Below are 24,178 nucleotides of genomic sequence, written 5' to 3'. Positions count from 1 at the left end.
GAGCAGCGCGCTCTGTGCCCTTTAAAGTAAGACAGACGCGAGGAATCACTGGTCTGAGTGCATCCGAGAAGACCCGCAGCCACGCCGTTCTGTTAAAAATAGAAAGGGTTTAAGAGAAAGGGAAGGTTTAGAATAGATGGAGATAGATGACCTTCAGATGAAATATTCCTGCAGCTTCTTGTCCCAAAATAAACTCCTTTCCCCGGCTGCTCTCCGGTGTTATAATAAACACATTTTCGCACATGAATAAACTGCGAGAGGTTAGAATCAAAACACGGGGAGGAGCTCTGGGTTAAATGTCGGATTCGGAGTGCTTCAAAACACGGCGTGTTGACACCCTGTAAGTGTGTGTGTGGGGTGCACGAACGGTGCCCCCCTGCCATGAAAGGGTGCAGAGCCGGGTGACCTCACTTCCTCTCTCGGCCGATAATGCCGGCTTGTGAGGCCCGGCGGTGACCCCGGCTCTTATCAGTCTCAAAAATCTGATTAGCATATGGACCCACTCCGCCTCACCAAAAACAGGAAATCAGCCTGAAAGGCTAGACAAATATTATTAGCTTTCATGCCATCTGCCGTGATAGGGCGCGCGGCGGCTTTCAGCAGCTCTCGAGGGCCATCGATCGGGCGTGCTCGCAGAGCGCCGAGCTGCTATCAGCGGCGCTATGAAAGGCCTGCCGGAAGCGCCCTGCGACCCCCGGGCGCTCCGCAGATGCACGGCCTTTGAAATATGTGTCTCTGTGTTATTCGAGGTGACAGCAATACTATTTCATCTCGTGCCTGCGCAGATACCATTTCGTCCTCCGCAATATGCTCGGGTTTGATTTCGGCTCAAATTAAATATATTTGAGAAGGCCTGGCCTGCACAGTTTTTGACCTTGTGCTCTGGCAGGCTGTCGCCCAGACTGGGGGAGCTTGGGCCAGAGAAATCTGTCCGCTGGGACAAGTTTCTGAGCCCTCCAGTGGTTCTGTGTCTAGCCTGGGTGGTTTATCCAGTTCTGGATTCATTTTGTCCATTCTGGTACTTTAGTATTGTTTACACCGCAGCCCATCAAACACAGAACACTCCAAGTCCCATAATGCGATGAATACAGGATTGGTTGCAGTAACATGAGACAGGTTCAAAACTCTGATGCTCCTATTTGGGCAGCCATTTTATTGGATTCCTCTTAGATCAACAGGTCAACTTCTCAGAACTAAAATGCTGGCACCTTAAAATAAGATTCCATAACATAACCTTTCACCTCTCGGCTGTGTCTAAGGCCTAATCTGGTAGCTAGATTCTAAAGTTTCTGCAGACTGTGATTTATGACTAGTCCAGTGTGAATGACATTACAGCAGGCAGAGTGTGTCTTTACCAAGGCTCTTTGAGCAGTATTTAAAGACCAGAGAATTTTCAGAAATGTGAAAAAGTAGGGGCAAGTTCAACAAGATTCGGGGGACTACAAAGGGTGACCAGATTTTGAGAACCGTAAACCGGGATAGACGAAAAATAGAAGTAGGACTAAGGCTTTACGTGGGATGAAAAAACCTGGGGGGTCTCTCAAAGGGGGGTGGCCAATGTAATTAAGAGTGTGGCTTAAAACACATAGCTAACAATCTGTGCTAAGCATATAGCAGAAGCACAACTAGAGCCAAATTTCGGGAGACGCTAATAAAAATTTGGGTGGGGGGCTAATACTTCCATAAATAGGCAGATTGGGGAGGCAGGGGCTCTAAGAAGGAGTGAAAACGAAACAAAGCCTTGTTAACAAGTAAATGACCAGTGTAGTTAAAGACCAGTGTAGTACTCGGGTGCGGTTGTATGTGTGCCCGGGAAGTTGTCTTAACCCAGGCTTACACACACGATAGGGGGCGGGGGGCTGAAGCCCTTTGAGCCCAATGGGCGTTGCGCACCTGGCATATAGTGTGCCACCCAACTGGTATTTTGCTGTTTCTGTCATTTCATACAGATATATGATACAAGTAGTAAAATTGCACATAATCACACAATTTTGATCAAAGCACTGAGGCCATGATTTGAATCTGGGTCCCCAGGTTCCAAAATCAGCAGCTCTAGCCACTAGGCGACATCTTCTCCCTGCGTATGATATGTCTAGATTTTTAAGGGGTCAGGATTTCAGAAAGTGTGTATATAATATATATATATATATATATATATATATATATATATATATATATATATATATATATATATATATATATATATATATATATATATATATTACACTAGTTCTCAATCCGACTATGTAGTAGGACACAGAGACGGCACACCAGGAGATCTTTACATAAATCCTAAATTGTGCACTCATAGAACAAGGACGACGCGTCTCGGCGTTAGCCTTTTTCAAGTAGCCACCATTTTGAATTTCGCCACATATAAGTCCTACTTCCATTGCCAAACATATAAACTTAAAAATACTTTGATGTCTTATCAGTCCGTATTTCAAAAATTCGAAACATTTCAGCATTTAAAACACATAACATTTATAAACATTCTCTGTGTTCAAATTCTGTTCCCATATGGTTCATATACCTGCATAATATCGTACACGATATTATGCAGGTATATGAACCACTGTGAAGGGCAACAATATGTATTTACTGGGAACGACAAACTGCGTATGCAAGTTCGTTATAACAGTCCCGAACCCCGCACATGCCGGATTAACAGAACTACATTTCCCGGCAGCTGACGCGATTCTGTAGTTCTGAATCACGTATCATGGGACAGTTGGTAGTGGACACGCCAAAAGTCTTACCATTATGCCCTATTGAATGTTCGTATGAAAGCTAAATGTGAACAGAATTTGAACACAGAGAATGTTTATAAATGTTATGTGTTTTAAATGTTGAAATGTTTCGAATTTTTGAAATACGGACTGATAAGACATCAAAGTATTTTCTTTATGTTTATATGTTTGGCAATGGAAGTAGGACTTATATGTGGCGAAATTCAAAATGGTGGCTACTTGAAAAAGGCTAACGCCGAAACGCTTCGTCCTGGTTCTATGAGTGCACAATAAAGGATTTGTGCAAAGATCTCCTGGTGTGCCGTCTCTGTGTCCTTCTACATAGTCGGATTGAGAACTAGTGTAAGATAAAGAGTGGCGGCTGCTGCCACCAGCGGCACCAGCGTTGTCCGGTCAAGGATCGCTCTAGCAGCGTTTTGCAGCACATATATATATATATATATATATATATATATATATATATATATATATATATATATATATATATATATATATATATATATATATATATATGTGTGTGTGTGTGTGTGTATGTGTGTATATATATATATGTGTGTGTATATATATGCATATATATATGTATGTATTACCCCGTGGCGGTCTCCACTGGGTAGTTATAGTTAGGTCTGCATTTCGTTTCTGATCCTGAGATTCGGTCCGTTTACGACCTGAAATTGTTTTGCACCTATGGCCCATTATTCTTCATGTTTACAAATAACCTATATAATTCATATCACTTTTTGTGCCGCACCAGCAGTGTAAAAAATGCGCTTTGTTGCGCCACATTTACAAAGTGACGCATCTAGTTAGATGCGTCACTTTGTAAACCCCTGCGCTACATTATACCTGCGCCAGGTATAATGTATTCAGGGGGGGTGTTCCCACGCAAGAAAGGGTCATAGAAGTGATGCAGTGAAATCTACCAGATTTTACTGGGCCACTTCTAGGACTCAAATGCGTCAAAATCTTATGCCTGCCTCACAGCAGGCGTAAGACTGACGCAAGCCCTTTCACATGGGGCTTGCCCCATGTGAAAGGACGCATTGCTGGAGTTGCGTCACTTTTGTGACACACCCCAGCAATGCATCACTTTTGCGCTTACAGATACGTCAGAAATACTGACCTATCTGTAACTCCTTGCGACATGATGCGTCATACATTAAATATGACGCATCAGGTATGTTGCAAGGAGTGCGCACTGAGAAGTGACGCATCGCTGCTTTCACGCAGCGATGCGTCATTTCTCATAAATGAGGCCCCAAGCATTTAAGTGGTTTGTGGGAAAAGCTATGGTATGACTATGTATTATATGGAATAAAGTATCCTCTGATGTACACCCTTAAGAACATTGCAAGTCACCTCAGAACTCTACAACCCTATAAAAGAAGTCGACCCTATATATGGTCAATGAACTTCTCTGTGACTTGCAATATCCTTATAATGTGCAAGAGGGGATGCTCTATGCCATATATCTCAGGACCTTTGGATGCTAACAGGTATTACACAACCTTTGCATTTTTTTTTCACAAGTAAGTCAGCCATACACATCCATGCAGTTTGGGATTTGTTCATTCCATGCCAGGCGGGATTCCCCGTCTGAGCCCCCCCCCCCTCCCCCTCCCCGCAACCACCTCAGAGAACCAGTGTGTTATCTACACGATGACATCTAAACGGTACATCTGTCGGCGCCGCATTTTAACCGCTGAAAAGAGATTAGGTGCTTTTCGGTCTCAGCCTCTCATATACTTTCTTATTTCACTTCCCATCTTTCGCAGGGTGTTGTTTTATCTTTGTTTTTGCCCTTTGAAGCATACGTTCCTAAGCAACAAATAGCTCCCGGGAATGCTTTTCGTCCAGCGAATCTCTGTGGAGAGAAATAAGTGATTGTGTGCCCGGGGAAGGCGCCCCGGCTCTGGGCAGCCGTTTTCCAGGTCAGTGTACGAAAGGAATCCTCTAAATGTCATGACATCACATCTACAGCATGATGGATTTTGTAAAACAAAAAAAACACAATAATGTTCAGTAAAAATAGAGGAATTTATATTAAGCCAATGATTTGTAAATTATTTTTTCCACATGAATTTGAGTAAAAAACGTTTAGATATTTGGGGAATTCTACCTCCTACCCCTTAAAATCTCACAGACTCAATCAATATAGAGAAAGCGTAAAGCTTGTCAGAGCTGTCCTGGCGCGGTGGGTGTGTGTTCCTCTCCCAGGCGGCGAACACTTCCCAAGAGCCATCGAGGCAGTAAAGTAAACAAACCCCTGTGCCCCGGTCCGGCCTGTGATCTGGAATGCCAAATACGGCCCTGCTCGGATACCTGTTTTCCCAGGGGTCACTGCCGGTGGCCCCGCCTCAGATCGCATGCGGCGCTTCCTCTGACCTTCTGCCTTTTAATCGGTTTGATACTTTTGATTTCCCAAGTGACTGCCGATTAAGGACCGCAGCAGCGCCACTGAAGTTTTTGTATCAATGATTGAGACTTTGTTATGGGGTGAACTCTTCTGAGAAAGAACTGCAAAACTATGATTCTCATTTATGAAAGGTGTTGCATCGCTGCGTGAAAACAGCGCTGCGTCACTTTTCATTGCGCTCTCCTTGCGACATGCTGGATGTGTCATATTTACAGTATGACGCATCATGTCGCAAGGAGTTATAGATATGTTAGTATTACTGACGTATCTACAGGGTCAATAATGACGCATTGCTGGAGTGTGTCACAAAAGTGACGCAATTCCAGCAATGGGTCATTGCACATTGGCAAATACCATTTCAAATGTGACTGCGTCAGTCTTATGCCTGCTTTCAGGCAGGCGTAAGATACTGAAGCATTTGCGTCCTAGAAGTGGCGCAGTAAAATCTCATAGATTTCATTGCGTCACTTCTACGAGGCTAACTTGCGTCGGGAACGCCCACCCTGCATACATTATTCCCGGCGCAGGTATAATGAGGCGCCGTGGTTTACAAAGTGACGCATCTCCCTAGATGCATCACTTTGTAAATATGACGCAACATGGTGAATTTTTTATGCCGCTGGCACTGGTGGCGCAAAAGTGAAGCAGCTCATAAGTAAGTCCATATTTATGTAGATATTTAGGGGGAATGTATATTTTATACAACACCACATTTGTATCTGCGTAGATTACATGCACAGCCACTGAAATTATGCGTTTCTGTGGCCTTGGTGTTTGCCGCATAATTATGGATTTGCGGCATTTGACACATAACTATTTATTCGTTGCATAATTTGTAGATTTTAAACAAAAAAATGTGTTTCTAGCCAGGGCACAAGTCCTATAAAAAGAAGTGGGGGGACTGCTTGAGTTGCAGGCAGCATGCAGGTGACACCATGACGTATGCCAACACAGTACATGGCGTCACGACACGTGAAATATCACATGGTATTACAGGAAGTGACCTCACTGGAAGACTCTACATTACGAAGAGTAGCGCTATAAGAGAAATAAAATAGCGCTATTTATACAGTTATTTGTGTAAATACTGGGACAGACCAACCCATCTGACATTCTTACAGTCCGTGCACTAACATACAGGGACTGAAAGAAGTATAAAAAGCATGCATCTCCTAAGTATTTGTGAAGAGATAATAAGCTGTGAACTTTTGTTTCCACTCCCGTCCATATGCAATTAAGTGAGAAGTTCCAGGTTACCTCCCATTCGATACTCAATCAAAAATAGGCCTGATGGCCCCTTAACCTCTGCCTTTATCTTTGGCACAGCTGAAGATGTAAAAAAAATCCCCCTAACTGCCGGCGTTGCTGCTGAGAATGAAAAACAGACAACGTGCAGGAGCTGCTGAACGTGTACCGGTATTTACAACAAGGGGTGGTGAGGGACAGAGTCTCTGAATTAAACAGAATACTCTCACCCAGTCAAGAGATCAGGGCTAGATCCAACACCGTTTTTTAGCTCACTGCACCATCCCAGTTTCAGAACCTGGCTGTATGCAAATTAGTCTGTTCCTGTCCCAGTGCATGATGGGAACAGGGCAAACCAAACTACAAAAGCCGATTCTTACACTGGGAAGGAAACAAGCTACCGGGGACCGGTTTCTGGCATTTCAGCCGTCTTCGGCCCGGCTTGCTTGAATCCTGATGGTGCAATGAGCAAGGGACTCACATCTGAGTATACCCTTCCACGCTTAGGGTGGACAAAAATATTTACAACAAGGGGTGGTGAGGGACAGAGTCTCTGAATTAAACAGAATACTCTCACCCAGTCAAGAGATCAGGGCTAGATCCAACACCGTTTTTTAGCTCACTGCACCATCCCAGTTTCAGAACCTGGCTGTATGCAAATTAGTCTGTTCCTGTCCCAGTGCATGATGGGAACAGGGCAAACCAAACTACAAAAGCCGATTCTTACACTGGGAAGGAAACAAGCTACCGGGGACCGGTTTCTGGCATTTCAGCCGTCTTCGGCCCGGCTTGCTTGAATCCTGATGGTGCAATGAGCAAGGGACTCACATCTGAGTATACCCTTCCACGCTTAGGGTGGACAAAAATATTTACAACAAGGGGTGGTGAGGGACAGAGTCTCTGAATTAAACAGAATACTCTCACCCAGTCAAGAGATCAGGGCTAGATCCAACACCGTTTTTTAGCTCACTGCACCATCCCAGTTTCAGAACCTGGCTGTATGCAAATTAGTCTGTTCCTGTCCCAGTGCATGATGGGAACAGGGCAAACCAAACTACAAAAGCCAATTCTTACACTGGGAAGGAAACAAGCTACCGGGGACCGGTTTCTGGCATTTCAGCCGTCTTCGGCCCGGCTTGCTTGAATCCTGATGGTGCAATGAGCAAGGGACTCACATCTGAGTATACCCTTCCACGCTTAGGGTGGACAAAAATATTTACAACAAGGGGTGGTGAGGGACAGAGTCTCTGAATTAAACAGAATACTCTCACCCAGTCAAGAGATCAGGGCTAGATCCAACACCGTTTTTTAGCTCACTGCACCATCCCAGTTTCAGAACCTGGCTGTATGCAAATTAGTCTGTTCCTGTCCCAGTGCATGATGGGAACAGGGCAAACCAAACTACAAAAGCCAATTCTTACACTGGGAAGGAAACAAGCTACCGGGGACCGGTTTCTGGCATTTCAGCCGTCTTCGGCCCGGCTTGCTTGAATCCTGATGGTGCAATGAGCAAGGGACTCACATCTGAGTATACCCTTCCACGCTTAGGGTGGACAAAAATATTTACAACAAGGGGTGGTGAGGGACAGAGTCTCTGAATTAAACAGAATACTCTCACCCAGTCAAGAGATCAGGGCTAGATCCAACACCGTTTTTTAGCTCACTGCACCATCCCAGTTTCAGAACCTGGCTGTATGCAAATTAGTCTGTTCCTGTCCCAGTGCATGATGGGAACAGGGCAAACCAAACTACAAAAGCCAATTCTTACACTGGGAAGGAAACAAGCTACCGGGGACCGGTTTCTGGCATTTCAGCCGTCTTCGGCCCGGCTTGCTTGAATCCTGATGGTGCAATGAGCAAGGGACTTACATCTGAGTATACCCTTCCACGCTTAGGGTGGACAAAAATATTTACAACAAGGGGTGGTGAGGGACAGAGTCTCTGAATTAAACAGAATACTCTAACCCAGTCAAGAGATCAGGGCTAGATCCAACACCGTTTTTTAGCTCACTGCACCATACCAGTTTCAGAACCTGGCTGTATGCAAATTAGTCTGTTCCTGTCCCAGTGCATGATGGGAACAGGGCAAACCAAACTACAAAAGCCAATTCTTACACTGGGAAGGAAACAAGCTACCGGGGACCGGTTTCTGGCATTTCAGCCGTCTTCGGCCCGGCTTGCTTGAATCCTGATGGTGCAATGAGCAAGGGACTCACATCTGAGTATACCCTTCCACGCTTAGGGTGGACAAAAATATTTACAACAAGGGGTGGTGAGGGACAGAGTCTCTGAATTAAACAGAATACTCTCACCCAGTCAAGAGATCAGGGCTAGATCCAACACCGTTTTTTAGCTCACTGCACCATCCCAGTTTCAGAACCTGGCTGTATGCAAATTAGTCTGTTCCTGTCCCAGTGCATGATGGGAACAGGGCAAACCAAACTACAAAAGCCAATTCTTACACTGGGAAGGAAACAAGCTACCGGGGACCGGTTTCTGGCATTTCAGCCGTCTTCGGCCCGGCTTGCTTGAATCCTGATGGTGCAATGAGCAAGGGACTCACATCTGAGTATACCCTTCCACGCTTAGGGTGGACAAAAATATTTACAACAAGGGGTGGTGAGGGACAGAGTCTCTGAATTAAACAGAATACTCTCACCCAGTCAAGAGATCAGGGCTAGATCCAACACCGTTTTTTAGCTCACTGCACCATCCCAGTTTCAGAACCTGGCTGTATGCAAATTAGTCTGTTCCTGTCCCAGTGCATGATGGGAACAGGGCAAACCAAACTACAAAAGCCAATTCTTACACTGGGAAGGAAACAAGCTACCGGGGACCGGTTTCTGGCATTTCAGCCGTCTTCGGCCCGGCTTGCTTGAATCCTGATGGTGCAATGAGCAAGGGACTCACATCTGAGTATACCCTTCCACGCTTAGGGTGGACAAAAATATTTACAACAAGGGGTGGTGAGGGACAGAGTCTCTGAATTAAACAGAATACTCTCACCCAGTCAAGAGATCAGGGCTAGATCCAACACCGTTTTTTAGCTCACTGCACCATCCCAGTTTCAGAACCTGGCTGTATGCAAATTAGTCTGTTCCTGTCCCAGTGCATGATGGGAACAGGGCAAACCAAACTACAAAAGCCAATTCTTACACTGGGAAGGAAACAAGCTACCGGGACCGGTTTCTGGCATTTCAGCCGTCTTCGGCCCGGCTTGCTTGAATCCTGATGGTGCAATGAGCAAGGGACTCACATCTGAGTATACCCTTCCACGCTTAGGGTGGACAAAAATATTTACAACAAGGGGTGGTGAGGGACAGAGTCTCTGAATTAAACAGAATACTCTCACCCAGTCAAGAGATCAGGGCTAGATCCAACACCGTTTTTTAGCTCACTGCACCATCCCAGTTTCAGAACCTGGCTGTATGCAAATTAGTCTGTTCCTGTCCCAGTGCATGATGGGAACAGGGCAAACCAAACTACAAAAGCCAATTCTTACACTGGGAAGGAAACAAGCTACCGGGGACCGGTTTCTGGCATTTCAGCCGTCTTCGGCCCGGCTTGCTTGAATCCTGATGGTGCAATGAGCAAAGGACTCACATCTGAGTATACCCTTCCACGCTTAGGGTGGACAAAAATATTTACAACAAGGGGTGGTGAGGGACAGAGTCTCTGAATTAAACAGAATACTCTCACCCAGTCAAGAGATCAGGGCTAGATCCAACACCGTTTTTTAGCTCACTGCACCATCCCAGTTTCAGAACCTGGCTGTATGCAAATTAGTCTGTTCCTGTCCCAGTGCATGATGGGAACAGGGCAAACCAAACTACAAAAGCCAATTCTTACACTGGGAAGGAAACAAGCTACCGGGGACCGGTTTCTGGCATTTCAGCCGTCTTCGGCCCGGCTTGCTTGAATCCTGATGGTGCAATGAGCAAGGGACTCACATCTGAGTATACCCTTCCACGCTTAGGGTGGACAAAAATATTTACAACAAGGGGTGGTGAGGGACAGAGTCTCTGAATTAAACAGAATACTCTCACCCAGTCAAGAGATCAGGGCTAGATCCAACACCGTTTTTTAGCTCACTGCACCATCCCAGTTTCAGAACCTGGCTGTATGCAAATTAGTCTGTTCCTGTCCCAGTGCATGATGGGAACAGGGCAAACCAAACTACAAAAGCCAATTCTTACACTGGGAAGGAAACAAGCTACCGGGGACCGGTTTCTGGCATTTCAGCCGTCTTCGGCCCGGCTTGCTTGAATCCTGATGGTGCAATGAGCAAGGGACTCACATCTGAGTATACCCTTCCACGCTTAGGGTGGACAAAAATATTTACAACAAGGGGTGGTGAGGGACAGAGTCTCTGAATTAAACAGAATACTCTCACCCAGTCAAGAGATCAGGGCTAGATCCAACACCGTTTTTTAGCTCACTGCACCATCCCAGTTTCAGAACCTGGCTGTATGCAAATTAGTCTGTTCCTGTCCCAGTGCATGATGGGAACAGGGCAAACCAAACTACAAAAGCCAATTCTTACACTGGGAAGGAAACAAGCTACCGGGGACCGGTTTCTGGCATTTCAGCCGTCTTCTGTGTACCGGTGTCTGAAAATGACACTGGGACAACTTCAACATATTTGTGTGGTGCCCAACTTCTTGACAGGGGGGACGGCGTCCACCCTGTAAAAATAGTGGGTGGACGCGGTTTATCCAGGCTGGTGCCCTGTTTCTATCCCAAACCAACTAAAAGTTACCAAAAACGCAGCGAGACGTGTTGCCGTGCAGTAGCAGACACTTTCCTAAAGTTAACTGATCACCTTTCGATTGCTCATTTCTGTATTTGGGGATTCGACTGGTACTAATGAGTTCTGGCCTTTGCCCAAACAGTGTTAAAATGTTTAAGTAGCCTTGGTAAAGAGAACAGGTCTTGCCTTTGGGATCTATTGGCTTTACCAATGATTTTTGTTGCGACACAGCATGGTTACATCATTTTGTAGCTGAGCGCATACCTACAAGATGCAGCAGGTACCTTTTTTTGCTTTTATTTAACAATCCAACAAGCGCAAAGTTTTTTTTTAAATCTTTAAAAAGAGTAGCGGCTTAATGGCCAGGGAAGTCAGCTGTCGTGGAAGCTACAAGGGTTAGGGGGAAAGCTGAGGACAGAGATTTGGGAGTAAGAGGTAAGCAAAAGAGGGAGAACAACATGTGTGAGAAAGAGCAGGGAGAACAACATGTGTGAGAAAGAGCAATGTGGAGCGCGGGTAGGGAAGGGGAGCACACAGGCGAGAGAGGAACTCGAAGCGAGGTGGGGAAGAGTAGTACAGGGGCCAGAGATCAATAAGGAGAGCAGGGAACAGATAAGCACACGGGTCAGAGAGAAACATGAGCGCTGGTGGAGAGACACACATGAGGAAGACAGAACACCATGGACCATGAGTGGAAAATAGCACACAGGCGCAAGAAAGCAACATGGAGAGTTAGGGATCAGAGAAGTACCATGGGCGGGAGAGGAACACAAGCGCAAGAGGGAGAGTAGCACACAGGCGAGAGAAGGCAATGCTGAGGATGGATGGAGATAAGCAGATGAGGGAGACAGCTGGAAAGCACATGCACTCTGATGAAGTGCTTAAACTACAAGCAATGGAAGGTATAAAAATCAGACATGTTCATCAAAAAGGGAGGGATGAGGAAGAGTAGTGTCCGTTTCTTTCCCCAGGGATTAGATGCAGTTAATCAGAAAAAATGGACACTTGTTACACCTTCTAACCTTAGGTTCAAAGGATGAAGAGTACCCTCAAAGACTCAATGCAATCGTAGGTGCGGTATATATGGTTCATCCGCCCGCATTGAAGTTAAGGCAGTTATCATTGGGTTATCTTCTATGTATGAACTGCCAGCCTCATCCGAGGCACCTCTGGGTTATTGGTGCAGTGTCCAGAGATATGAGGGTTTCCCCACTATATACAGTGCAAAGAAAAAGTGACAAAAAGAAGAAGTGATGTGAAAAAATATTTTAAAAAATGGAAGTAGCCCCAAGGATTTATTGAGGGGTATATTTCCACTGTAGGTTAAAATAAGACTATACTTTTTTGCAGACCGAGTTACTGGGTCCGTTGGTATATTATTGAAAAAGCGTCGACATGTTTCAGCTCCTTGGGCCCTAGGGGTCTATGGAGCTTTCGTCAGGACTTATTCACAAACATAAAACATAAATGGTATACTCACACGATTTGTGCGGTATCTGTTTTGCAATTTTTCATTATCTGTAAAAAAATTTCATGTTAATATGCAAGTACATTTTTGTAATCACAAAAAAGGTTTCTTCGCATTTGGGGTAACATAAAATAAACAATGTTTTATGATAAAGCAAGTTTCTATAGCGCTTTGCATTATAAGGGCGAAATTGTGAGGTTAGTAGGTTCAGTTTTGGCTGATAGTAAGGAAATAGGGGACCTCAGTAGATATCATAAGGAGGTATGTTGGTCGTACGAGTATTTATTTAACAGCATAAGTATACTTCTTTTTTATGCGCAATAGCAATGTATGTGGTACACTTATAGGCAAGGGATAACATAGTGAGCAGGATTGTGGCGCCGAGATATATGGAGGTCAGCTCGCCTCGTTGTGCACGCTGATAAAGCATTGTTAAATGCGGCATGTGCAGCAGGGTCTAAAGGTTATTCTGTGCCTGCAAACGCTAGATGTTAATTATACGCGTGGTTAAACAAAAAGCAATTGAGAACGCGATGCGAAAATGCTAAATTCTACTTCATGCGCGCGTTTAAGACGGAAATGCAGTTAAAGAATGCGGTGCGGCGAAGTACCTTAAATCAGCAAAAGTTGTGCCACTACGGGGGTCCCTTTAAACATTTCACTTTACGTCAGCTGGCTCCTTTAAAACTAAGCCACCGGAACAACAGAGACATCCGGGGGCAGAGCCAGCACAAGTTGGATACAACTTCCACGCGGGTAATGGCGCCTGAGACAGATCACCCGCTATACCGGTAAGATCGTTTGGAAGCAGCGTCCTTTTGAAACTCTACCTCCGCCCTTTATTTACAGCTCTGGGCTTCAGAAACAAGCGAACCCCCGTAGTGGCACAACTTTTGCTGATTTAAGGTACTTCGCCGCACCGCATTCTTTAACTGCATTTCCGTCTTAAACGCGCGCATGAAGTAGAATTTAGCATTTTCGCATCGCGTTCTCAATTGCTTTTTGTTTAACCGCGCGTATAATTAACATCTAGCGTTTGCAGGCACAGAATAACCTTTAGACCCTGCTGCACATGCCGCATTTAACAATGCTTCATCAGCGTGCACAACGAGGCGAGCTGACCTCCATATATCTCGGCGCCACAATCCTGCTCACTATGTTATCCCTTGCCTATAAGTGTACCACATACATTGCTATTGCGCATAAAAAAGAAGTATACTTATGCTTTTAAATAAATACTCGTACGACCAACATACCTCCTTATGATACCTACTGAGGTCCCCTATTTCCTTGCTATCAGCCAAAACTGAACCTGCTAACCTCACAATTTCGCCCTTATAATGCAAAGCGCTATAGAAACTTGTTTTATCATAAAACATTGTTTATTTTATGTTACCCCAAATGCGAAGAAACCTTTTTTGTGATTACAAAAATGTACTTGCATATTAACATGTAATTTTTTACAGATAATGAAAAATTGCAAAACAGATACCGCACAAATCGTGTGAGTATACCATTTATGTTTTATGTTTGTGAATAAGTCCTGACGAAAGCTCCATAGACCCCTAGGGCCCAAGGAGCTGAAACATGTCGACGCTTTTTCAATAATATACCAACAGACCCAGTAACTCGGTCTGCCAAAAAGTATAGTCTTATTTTAACCTACAGTGGAAATATACCCCTCAATAAATCCTTGGGGCTACTTCCATTTTTTAAAATATTTTTTCACATCACTTCTTCTTTTTGTCACTTTTTCTTTGCACTGTATATAGTGGGGAAACCCTCATATCTCTGGACACTGCACCAATAACCCAGAGGTGCCTCGGGTGAGGCTGGCAGTTCATACATAGAAGATAACCCAATGATAACTGCCTTAACTTCAATGCGGGGCGGATGAACCATATATACCGCACCTACGATTGCATTGAGTCTTTGAGGGTACTCTTCATCCTTTGAACCTAAGGTTAGAAGGTGTAACAAGTGTCCATTTTTTCTGATTAACTGCATAAAAATCAGACAGTCATAGCAATGGTAAATAGACCAGAAAAGCGCTTCAATACCTATCAGGGGTAACAAGTGCTAAATGAATGCTTTACTTTGATAACTTTATTTCGGTCAATGACCATAAAAGTGCAATAAAATATGTACAGGCACAGAAATAAAAACATAAACACATTGAGATTAAAAAGTTATTAAACTTTGGTTATCAAAGATAAGAAAAAAGTGGGAAGCAATAGTCCGTTATTTCTTATTATTAAAAACAGTTCTTCTCCGCCACATGCCAAGTAAAAATCGAGAGACAGCAAAAACAATGGGAGGGGCGGTATTGTAGGTTAAAACTCTGCAAGCTTGTACACAATGTCTGAAACCCAGGTTTTTGCATAATGGGATAATCCAGCATTTCCGAATTTCACTATATGCCAGACAGAAAAAGAAGATATGTACAATGTCTTCCCTACTGTATTTACAAGCAGGGCAGTTGGCCTCCATCGTTTTTGCCCATCTGGATGTCAATGCCCCAATCGGTATAGAGCCGTGCCTCAGTTGGATGTATAGTATTCTTGCAAGTGGAGGCTGCACTAGGTCCAGAAACACGTCCGTCCTCGATTCGGCTTCCATCAGTAGGAACTCAGTAGACAGCCTACCCAGGGAAGTTGAACAATGTAGCATTTTGAGGTTATGCGATCTTACAGCCGCCACTAATACAGTCCTTTGCATCCTCATGCAGCTGTCCTCCGGTGTATCTCAAAGTTGGGGTAGGTCAATTTGGTAGAGGAGAGCCTTTACATGTGCCAACCAGGGTATGTTCTTATTCTTTAGCTGCCCCCAAATTGTAATGAACTCTACTCTAAAGGATGCAAGCTCCGGCACAGGCCAGAGCCTTCTCCAGTAGAGTAGAGGTTGTGCTGCTACCAAATCGTTAATGGGTTCCAAGCCCAAATCCAAGCGTAGTGGTACGAGGGGCGTACTTTGGGGAAGGACAACCAGATGTTGCATGAAGGCCTGTTCGACCTTCAGTAAGTTGCATACATTCGTGTGTCCCCAAAGTTCTGCAGCATATAAAGCTGCAGACCTGACCTGTGTTTTGTATATCTCAAGGGCAGAGGTAACTGGTTTAAAAGTTGAGGCTCTGTGGAGTCTGCCTATGCCTCCCATAATCTGTGCAATTCTCAGGGAAGATTTAGAAACCTGGTGGTCCCATGTAAAGTGCTCAGTCAAAGTCACCCCCAGATATATAAAAGTCTTGACTTGCTCTAGTGGAGTTCCATTCAGTGTGGGATTTGGGCGAGTGTGCTTCGGGGGATTGAAGATCATGAACTTGGTTTTCTCTAAATTGACCTCCAATCCCCGCGAGGCACAAAAGGAGACACACCCGTCCAGGACCCGCTGGATGCCCGATGATGTCCGCGACAACAACAAAGTGTCGTCCGCGAACATCAGAGCAGGCACCCTACCAGTTGCCAAGCGTGGAGCATCGTTGTCCCTGACACAATTAAGTTTATCTATCAGGCCATTAACATACAAACTGAAAAGGGTGGGGTCCAGTACGCAACCCTGGCGTACGCCCCGGGTGACAGGGAAGCGGGCTGATAATTCCCCGTTTTTCCCACACCTCACCTGAGCGTAATTCCCAGCTACATGAATGCTAATCTTTCTTCCCCTTTTATCTCTCTGCTATCCTTCTCACTCCAAGTAACAGACTAATATCCACCACTGAAATTACCTCATATTTCACCATATTAATTCACCACTAATCCTTAATAGGCTTCCTCAATAGCGTGCGTCAACAAGCGATAAATAAATACAAACCTTTGCCCTCCTCTATCCTTCTGCTATCATTCCATATCCAAACAACTGACTCACCTATCTACCACTTAAAATGTACTTGCATGTTTCACTATACTAATTCAACACTAATCCTCTATGGGTCCCGGAGTAGCGAGCTAGCCGCCGAAAAAGCGCTTCGACGCCTCGTCAGGGGTAGTAAGCGCTATATAAATGCAATTACAATACAATACAATACATGCTTCCACACAGAAATCCATCAAATAAGAAGCAATGAGAAAGATCATTTAACCCGACCAAAAGCAAGCAGTGGGAGGCTCTAAGTCCAGGTAAACTCTTGGTAAACCTGCTAGAGGTCTTTTGCAAACAGACAACAGCAATATCTTTTAAGTTCAAACCAATAATGACAAAATACACAGATTTCTCTATCAGCTACATGATTCTATGATGTATGTCGTACGTAGACAGCTCACACTCACCCTATTGGATCCACACCCAACACCCTAGCCCGAAACCATGGAAGAATGATTGACAGCAGACTGGACATGACCACACAAGACAATGCTGTCACCTCATCCTGCCTCCCCACCCTGAAAATGCTGAGGTAGATCCTGAAATGTCTCCCTAGCAGCACCAGAAAAGCTGTCACCCACAGCTCGTCACCATCAAACTAAACTACAGAAACACCTTATACGCTGGTATCACCGAGCAACTCACCAGAAGACTACAAACCATCCAGGACGCAGCAGCCAGACTCCTCCTCAGCCTCCACATAGAGTACACATCACACCATGCCGCAGGGTGCTCCACTGGCTCCCGATACATGAACGCACTAATTTCAAACTCCTCACACACTTGTTCAAAGCACTACACAACTTAGGCTCCACCTACCTGACCAGCAGCATCTCCTTCCACTAATGACCCAGGCACCTACGCTCCATAGGGCTTCGACCCACATACATTCCACAGAACCCGAGCAGGAGTTCAGGTGTTCACTTACATCGCTCCTAAAGCGTGGAATGAGCTACCGCTTCACATCACAGCCTCCTCTTCTGTTCTTGAGTTTTGGAAGCAGCTGAAGGCCTAGCTCTTTAATTAACATACAAGCCCTCGGCTGGTTCAGACCCACACCTGATCAGTGCCAAGATACCCTCTTAGGTGAGAGTGGGCGCTACAAATACATAAATTGGCCTTCCTCTATTGCATTATTCCAGTACCCCTCGTGATATCTGATACATCTTGGCACAGATAGTATGCATACATGGGGACTTTTAATTTGTCTGACCATCAGATCTGCCATCATATGTCATTACACAGAAATGAATTGGCCAACTCAAAAGTAGATTTGGTATCTGGTATTCTTCAAAAATGAGCTCTCATGGCAGTATTACGTTTACTTCTTTAAGTCAATTAGTGGTACGGATGCATAGCGGCTGTTCACTGTGACTTCTTCATTTGGTACCTGTTTGGACAGGTAGGACCTCTGCATGGTGATGCGAGTATGCGCCCCTACCCTGAATTAACTGGTGACCTTAACTTGTGCAAGCTGCACAGCAGGAAGTGCATTGCCATACTGCACCTTCTTGTTTTATATGGTCCATCATGATCAGGGCACTGGGAAGCAAAGGCCTTTTTATCAGGATATCGACATCAGGTAAATTTAAAGATAACACATAACATTTAGCATGCACTTGCGAATGCATATCCTGAATATCTGGCATGGATCTGGCCTTCCTGAACCTAGATTGGACACCCCTAATATCATGTAAGGTGGATTTGTAGAGCGCTGCTTGTCACCTGTGAGTGTATCCAGGCGCTGATTTAGTCCCTAGTCTAGTACCAATTCTAGACTCCAATCTAGTCCCTAGTCAGTAAGTGCAGTCGCTGTTGGTTGTCCATACACCAGCAATCAGGACCTATTCGCTAGACGGAACATTTCACTAATACAGCTTTTCACAGACGGATGTCCAATATTGCAACAAGTTCCAAGGTCCCATTAAAGGGGATTGCGCTCATCTATCAAATATGCCTGTCCTGACTCCCGTGCATATATTTCGACATGTGACAGGTGCAACACGATTAGTTCCAGACTGTTAACTAGGCCCGCCTTGGCATTTACCCTGAATGTAAGGAGTGTGGTCAATATATTCTGGCCAGCCTCAGCTCTCTCCCTAACTGTGAGAAAAAGCAAAGGTCGCACCACCTCGCGCCATTTGGACTTCAGCAGCCCACGGGTAACTGGGTAGCATTCCCACCAAACAGAGCTTCTGAGTTTGTTATGTTTCCGACTTTCTGTTATTTTGTTAGCTGAAGCAAAAAAAATCCCCATGTGGAAGCACAAAAGAAAACACTCCTCCCCCCCAGCCCGGATCTGCTCTTCGCTCCAGGTCTGGCAAATTCCTGATGTGTTACAGCCAGGAACGCAACAGTGATAACAACACCCTCTTTGAAGGCATGTGACGCGTGTGATTGTAGGGCTGGGAGCACACGATGAATGTTTGAATTAAATCAGCCCTCTTCTGGCTTGAGAACCACGGGCTAGGCTTGTGAAGGCCGGGACGCCGCCGCCGGCGACGCAAGAGTGCGCAGTGACTCCCTTCATTTCACGCAAGGGCGGGCGTGGGCGCAGTGAGCGCGCGGGAGGATGCGGGACTGCGCCCTGCTGTCTGGGGCCACTTGTTTCGTGAATACTGGAGTAAACCTGGGACAGATTAGATCCCCGGAAGTGACATCACATGGACTTTGCCCCACGTGAAAGGAATTGACACCACAGAACTTTAAACTTGAGGAAATCACAGGAAATGGATCAAAATAACGCACCATAAAGGTAAAATGTATAAATAGCCAGAATATACAAAAACAAGTGTACAACACACAGGTGTAAGAGATGAAGGGGATACTATAGGACCACAGCTGTCACCCCTAAATGACGTCATTGCACCTCCAAGACAGAGTGGCATGAATTCTGTTGGTTACCAAGCTCAACTTCCGCCAGCCCACATCCTAAAATGTATAGGTGCAGATTTACAAGCCCTTGCGCCAGTTTGGCGTCACTTTTCCCATGTTAAAAATGACACAAAAGTGGAGCAAGGGGATTGTAAATCTGCCCCATAATGTTTTATTAAACTAATGACCGCTCACCGGCATCAAAGAGAGTGGGGACAGCTCTTTTCTCTGTTAGCAGCCAAGGCTTGGTGTCGCCTACCGAGGTGGTGAGCCGAGAAGCCATTCATGGTTAAATTTATCTCTACCTGTCGTATCACTGAGTCCCTTGTTCTTCTGCCTGGAAATATTGAAGTAGCGGCTATTGTAGGACCCTGTCACCGAACACCTACCACCCACCAGATCTGCTCCAGTGAGGACGAGGGGTAAGAATAGGGCTTCACCCATTGCCCCAATTGTCTCATCAATGTCACGGAAGCTCATTTACACTTGGCATCGCATCCCACAAGCACCAAGAGGCAAGACGTGCTACTGCCGTTTGGTGCCCATACAGGAAGTCTACACAGGCAGGAACAATGCAAAGATTTTCAGCATCTTGAAGGTTGTATTTTCCGCTTCAAGATACAATCTGGTACTGTCTTTTGTTCCTACCGGTGGCCAGTGCTTAGTTATAAAAATAATAAGTGCCAGGGCTCCCCTGAATTTGGGGAGCATTTGTCACATTGTCTTTACTTACATGGGACTTAGAGCCCAGCCAATGCTTACCATTGGTTGGCTTCATTGTAACTTTAATGTCCTTGCTTCTCTTTGGTCATTCCCATGCTGATTTCACTTCCTTTTCATGTATTTGCCTCTCCCCTGGAGCATGGCCCAATTACTGCTTCCTTGCCCAGTGTCCTTCCACTGCTTGCGTTTTCGTAGCAACAATTTTTGTTGTAGTTACAGCACTCCCTAAGAGTGCATCGGTTTACAGACCGTTTTCCCATACTGTTTTGCACTGTAGGTTTGATTTTTATAAAGCACGTAATAGGCCCAGGGCAAAGGGGCAAATTACCTGAGCCCCGATATTGCTTGCCCCCTTCCACCCTGTGGTCGTCCTATCACTACTTACACTATCTCACCTTAGTGTAGTTGCAAGCTCCATTCCGTTGTTGCTTCCACCACCCCCAGCTTCCCGTTGTTGCTTCCACCCCTCCCATCCCGCAAGAAAAAAAGTATTTGCAAAGCCGATACGTCTTGTTAAGTGATCTATTGGCTGTATCTATATTTTTAGCCATGATGCACTGCAGCCCAGCTGCCGTGCAGCATAGCTGTAAGTTTTAAAAAAAATGTTTTTAAACTCTGTAATGTTGACAGTGCGGGCCCCATCTAGCACTTTTTTTATTGAAAGCTGTGGGAGGTATCCAAACCCTCCTGTTGCACGACCTTCCTCCCTCCGAGATGTCTTCAACCCCACTCTCCCGCCAGAAAATTTGTAAAAGTGATATGTTGCAGCCAGCGCTCGCCACGTCATCATAGCTCTGTAAAAAAAAAGTTTCAGCCATGTTGCATAGAATCCTTGCAACTCTGCAACATGGCAAAAACCCTGATAAAGGAATAGATCGAATAGGCGAGAACTTATGGCTTTGCCAACGCCTGTCAACTTGAGTTACTACAGGGAACTATGGGGAATATTACCAAGCAATAGCGATAATTATCGCTATTGCTTGGTTAGAGACAAAAATTTACCGCTAAGCTGTGGCGATTTTTATCGCAAATAAACCTTGGTATTACCAAGGTTTATCGCAAATGCGATAAAAATCGGCCGCAATGCATGAATATCGCTGAAAAGTCAGCGATATTCATGCATTACCGAGCTAATGCTCTTAGCCATGTTATCCACCTCCCATTGGATAACATGGCTAAGAACTGCTCAGCGCGAATATCTCCAAAAGTTGGTAATAGGAGATAGCGATGTTAGCGACTGTTTCCAGTCGCTAACATCTTGGCACGCCCACTTTGCATGTCATTAGTGATAAATATCACTGACATGCAAAGTGGGGCGCAAGATGGTCGCCATCTCCTACTAGCTGTCGCTAACTGGTGTTAGCGACAGCTAGGTAATAGGGAGATAATTTTATCTCCGCTTTCTTGGCTTTTAAATCCAAAAAAGCGGAGATAAACCCCCTTGATAATATGCCCCTATATTGTTAACCTATTCTTTCCTACAAAGAACATTCTACCACCTCCTTACCCTTCCTGCTCGTTTTCCTACCTAGCAGCCAGACACTTAGAATAACATACTCAAAACACACGAGATTAGAATATTGAGGAAGACCACTACATTCACAAGCCTCCTTCCCAAATCCCTTGTTTAGTTATCTTGTTCCCTTCTCTCTTCTGCTCGGGAATGCTGCGAGAATTTTCGGTGACGAAGTCAAGTTACCATGTGTGTCTGCTAGGGCGCTAGCAGTAAAAAAAGGCAATTTTCGAGCCTGTTGTAATTTTGCACAAACACCAATTGGTTCCCTAAGGTTATGACTCACTTTTCCTCATGGAAGCACCGGACCTGCTCCTTGTCCATCTATAAAATCCTCCAGCAGCGCTATAAGGTGGCCTTATCACGGTGTATAGCGCTATACAAGAAAGCAACATCCATGAGGTGGTGCTGTGCCTGCAAGCACGACCTCCTGTCAGTGCAGCACAATCCACAGACACCTTCCTTCTTGTTCGCCACAGATCAGCAGGAAGGCATGCCTCGCCGCAGATGGATTCAGCATCTTTGAACCCAAAGCACAGCGCCTTAGTGTGAAAAGTGAAGCGCTTAACAGGCATGTGATGACAAGAAGGAGCCGCTCCACATCTTGAGAAGCTTTGGCAGGCAGCAGACACTTGCCCCAGCTCCCTTCCTCTCCTCTTGATGTCCCCATACAGTGTAATTAGGTCTGGCTGGGAAGTTTTGCATTCCTGCAGAAGCCTGGATTAGAAGAGCTTTTCCAGCAGCAACAGCAACCCATCAATCTGGGAGGGTTATCTGCCCCATCTCACCGCCATTTGTAGCAGCCATTAGCACTGTGGTAAGTCTTAATCTAGGCTGAAGGGATCCCCTTTCAAAGAGGGGGACCTCCTGCATGCCTTCTATTAGCTCCCTAATTCCTGTCCATTATTCCCACAGTGCTTGCAGCTCTGACATTCCAGGCCCATTTGTTCAGGCCCATACAGCATGCTTGCTTATGACAAAGTGTAATGCAGACATGTCCATTTAGGCCCCAAAGGAGGAAGGCAGATGAAAAGGTGAGCTTTATTGTTACGCCTCAAACTGCAATTGCACCAGAGTGACTTTAAATGTGGCTTTGAACAGATCTGCAAGCAGTGATTACAGTCAATGCCCACCTGCCCGAGTGTATGTGCGTTGCAGATTCCAAACTAAAATACAGGAAGCGCTGTAATTCGACTACTTCCTGTAATAAATAGATGTAATATCCGTCTTGACCCTTGAACTTTACTCAAATAAGCCTGAATGGTTCCCTTTTCTCACACGGCTATGGCAGGACATCTATCAAATGTAGAAATACCGACACCCTGATCCAGTATTGTAAAGCAGTGGAACTATGAAAAATGTTTGAAAAATAATGCTTTTTTTTCATGACGAATTTGTGTCTGCTACACGGTTAGTTTCAATTTCTACAAATTTATTTCGAAGAATTATATTGCATTGTGCCCAGCGTGTGCAACAGACGTGCACTCTCACTTTGTGCCCCAATTGGGTGATATTTCAAAGAGAACAAAAGGTCCTGAGCCTAGAACAATATTTGAAAGCAATAATATAAAGGCCACAATCGGACAATATATGCACTTTTCTTATACCCAGCCGGGCAAAGAATTTATTTGAAAAATATATTACAGAATGTCAATTCATACGTTGCATTATAACATCAAACATTCATTGTTTGAAGTAAGGCACAAGCCTGTGCCGTACTAAGCAATAGAGAGAAGGTTGTGAAAAAGGGTGCAAGAGAGAGGACAGTATACATCAGGCAAAGAGGAGGTTTGAGCAAAAACCTGGTACTGCTTAAGAATTTAAATTTGCAGTATTCCCTGGGGTAGACCATACAAATACGAATAACAATGAAACAACTGTATGTCTACAAATTAAAGTCGACGGCGTTTCGATCCTGTGCTCAATTTACTAGGATCATCATCAGGACTTAATAATTGCCTGGAATAACATGAAATAATATGCCACGTTATAAGCACTAGTGGTTGTAGACTTAGTTGAGTCGCCTAATATGCAAACTCCGTCTGGTATGGTCTTCGTATAGAAGTACAATCTTAAAGGACGATCAATGACCAAGGAAAGCGGTCCACGGGGTTCAGTAATCCGCTGTGGGGGGTTGAGTGAGCGCCTCAGTGTCGGCGTTCTCACAATTCTACCAGGAGGCTTTAATCTGTCGAGGCGGTCAGTAAGATACACGATCCGCTCAAAGGGCCGGATTGGATGCCAATACGCCGGTTCCTCGCTGGCGAGATTGCTTCCAATTGGGTGATATGACACCACAGTAGGGGCTGCAGATACTTGTGCGCCCCCTCTTTAATGCTGATAGCGCTGCACACATATAGGGCCAGCGCTATCTAGGGCGTGGACCCTTGCAAATGAGGGACACTTTGCCTCAGCATCCAGGCACTGTACCGGAAGTGGGCTCAGAGGCAAATAGGACTTTAGGAGGGACACTGACTGTGCACCACAAACACCGGTCCATTGTCAGTGAACCCCATGGAGGCAGCTCTCTAAAGGGTGACAGGGAGTCCCATGGACACCACAGCGATCCCCTGCAGACGGG

Source organism: Lissotriton vulgaris, chromosome 2_2, assembly GCF_964263255.1.
Source record: "Lissotriton vulgaris chromosome 2_2, aLisVul1.2, whole genome shotgun sequence".
In the NCBI taxonomy this organism is placed as follows: domain Eukaryota; kingdom Metazoa; phylum Chordata; class Amphibia; order Caudata; family Salamandridae; genus Lissotriton; species Lissotriton vulgaris.
The sequence above is the reverse complement of the archived record's forward strand: the minus strand, read 5'-3'. Positions refer to the sequence as shown.